Source organism: Parasteatoda tepidariorum, chromosome 2 (assembly GCF_043381705.1).
Source record: "Parasteatoda tepidariorum isolate YZ-2023 chromosome 2, CAS_Ptep_4.0, whole genome shotgun sequence".
NCBI lineage: Eukaryota > Metazoa > Arthropoda > Arachnida > Araneae > Theridiidae > Parasteatoda > Parasteatoda tepidariorum.
Genome location: NC_092205.1, coordinates 12355811 through 12359061, shown reverse-complemented (window position 1 = coordinate 12359061; position 3251 = coordinate 12355811).

Here is a 3251-nt window from a genome sequence, read left to right as displayed (position 1 = left end):
TGAAAAAAATTAATTCTGTTCAAAAAATTAAAACACAGATTATGAATTAAAACACATATCTGTGTTATAATTTGTAATCATCCGTGTTGTAATTGGGTTCTTGCACTTCAAGAGGACTTCCCATACCCACACATGTGACCTAAGACGTTAGCGCCACCTGATTTTTATCAGCAAAATGGTATATAAAAGTTGAGCTAAGTTTCTCCACATAAGTCAGAATGTTAAGTAGCGATAAGTTAATACTTCTACTTCTTTTTCTTAACTTAGATTTATTATTTGTTTATGTATTTTGATGTAACCATGGTATATTTTTGTTTTGTGTACCTGGCAACTTCGATGCATAATTACTTTGTTTATGTTGCACATGGCTTCATGCCTGTCTTGACGTTAAATTTCTAAGTAAATATACACTGAAAGAATTGAAATCTTTGAGAAAGAATCCTTGTTGAAGAATTTTGAATGTATCTTTTAAGAAAATTGATACTTGACGGGTTTGGCTCACTCTAAATAGATAGGAAAGAACGCTTGCTAACGTAAACAAATGTCACGTTTCAACAACCAGTTGGGATCGAGACACCCACACTACGTCACTTGCAGATATACTATTAATGCGTTGTCATAGAAGCAGCCTTTTTACAAAATATATATTAAANCACCCCTTTTATCCTACATATATATAAAAAAAAAACAGAAGCAGACTTAGCCAACTAAAAGAAAGAAATATCTTTAAAGCTCGCTTATATTTTAAGTGCAGTAGGATACTAGAAACAAATATGCAAGCTTACGTTAGCTGTTGAAAATTGAAGAAATATTATAGTTCACTGTTGGTGGTAATGTTTAGCATAACTATGCTTTATTCATCAAAACAGCATCTAAATTTCGAGGCTTTTAAATTTATTAAATTATGATACAGTTACATTTTAATTACCTATTAATAATAATATTTATTCTTTCACATATTTTTTGATCACGTAATTTAAATTCCCTTAAATTTATATATTATTATTTTTTTAAATAAAAATATCATAAATTCTATAAGAAGAATTAGCACTTGTCGGTTATAAGTATTATGAAGCCAAGTTCGCCAATAAATGGAACAACGTCAGGTTTTCATTTACGCATGTCACCAGCTGCCGATAATAAACATGGGAGCATCAAATAGCACATTTTCGTGAATATTATACAGAGCGATAATTATATAATACGATATTATTGTGAACGTTGCTAAATTTTGTTTGGGTAACAAACATATTGACACCAATGTAGGAATAAGATTATATCGCGATATATTTTTGAAAATTCATTGCGACATTAAAATTTGTACGCATTAGTCGTGGGTGTTAATGTTTGTGTGAGTGACGAACCTGACAACAAACTTTGCAATAAAGGTTAAATCTGTTAAACAACAAATTACAGAGGAAAACAAATATTTTTGAACACTCTATGCCAGAAAATCAAGCAATAAGCTTGTAACATGTATCAATTACTTTGGTTGTTATTTGCAATTACTGCTTAAATTTTCTTTAATCTAGCTTAAATATTTATGCAAACATAAACAATTTTATAAAAAACTAGTTTTTTTTGTCCCACGGTGTTTTGCTATAACTTTAAAAATATTCAGTAAAATTGAACAGAATTTTCGGAGCAATATGAAATTAATTACGCACTTATTGTTTTAAAATTTGAATAAAACTTGTTGAAAAATAAGTAAGGAGTATTTGTACTGCTTATGCGCGGAAAAAATTCAAAATTGTTTTTTTTTAAATAATTTTGTAGTGAATCGTAATTGGCAACTAATGGTAAAAAACTGATTTAAATATCTTAAAAATGTAAAAAGTTAATAGCAATTTTCTAAGTGTTTTTTTTAAATAAAATGCTCTAAAAATAATCCGGGGTATTTCAGAAATTTTATAAAGTAATATGGTAAATTGCACTACCTTTTAATGATTAGACAGCAAAAACAAAATTAAATACTTGTGGATGTAGTGTTTCTACCACTATATAGATACAATTCCTATTCACTAGTATATACGACTTGTTAACTTGATTTTATGAAGGGGTACTTTTTCATAGATGAAGGTTGACATTGTCTATAACTTCTCATCCCGACATTGGTGACCTTCGGACGTGATGTGAACACGCCTTTCTTGACAGTAACGCAAACTTCGATCTGAACACGCCTACTTGGATTGATGGTCCACATTGAGCAGTTGACTTGCTACTTGTGATTGCGACATTGTCCACCTCCTCACGTTGTTGCTACCCAGTCTCGATCACACATAACGTGCAACGTATTCACTCGACTGCTAAAGGCAACGTGGGAGCGATCACAACCATGAACTTAATACAGCTCTCACGATAAGCACTCAAAAAGTACGGTAATCTTAATACAGCTCTCCCGGGTTCTCACGAAACAGCAATGAATCAACTAGAAGTATCCATTCATCGAATTCTATCACAGCTAAAATTCTGGTGGGGGAGTACTGTAGTTTTTCGACCACTACAAAAATACGATTCCTATTTACTAATATATAAGACTTGTTTGTCCCGCAGTGGACTGATCGTTAAGACACGGTTCCCAGTAGATCACCGAAGTCAAGCATCACTGGTTACGGTCAGTGTGCGGGTGGGTGACCGTAGGGACTGAGTCTGCGTAGGGATTAGTCTGCGTAGGGACTGAGGGTGTGCGGTATTGGTCCTCGTTAAACTGTTCTACCGTAAAGTGCTCGACTTCGCGTGCAGGTCTTGGGTTACCGAAGCGGGGGTGCCATCCCCTCTGCAGACTTCGGATTTGCTGTCATCCCCTCTGCATGTCTTCGGATCATTCTCAGGGATGTTTCCCAGACCGTCGCCAATAGCCCATTGTGCAGCTCTAGTACGACGTAAATTAACTACAACAACAACAAATATTTTTAAAGTTATGGCAAAAAAACGGGTGACAAAAAAATTAGTTTTTGTATAAAAAATGTTCATATCTCCATAAATGCTTACACTAGATTTATGAAATTGTATGCAATCATTGCCAATAGCACGCAAATAATCGATACAAGTTACAAGCTTAGTGCTTAATTATCTGGAAGAAGGTGTTCAGAAATGCTTGTTTTCCTTTGTAATTTGTTGTCGGTCCCTAAAAAATCGCACGAACCAAACGCTAATTAAAAACTTTAAGTGTCTCTTCCATAGGGTTTGTAGGGTAGTGCATAATCTCTCTCTCCATATATATATAGGTGGATATATAAATATATATATAT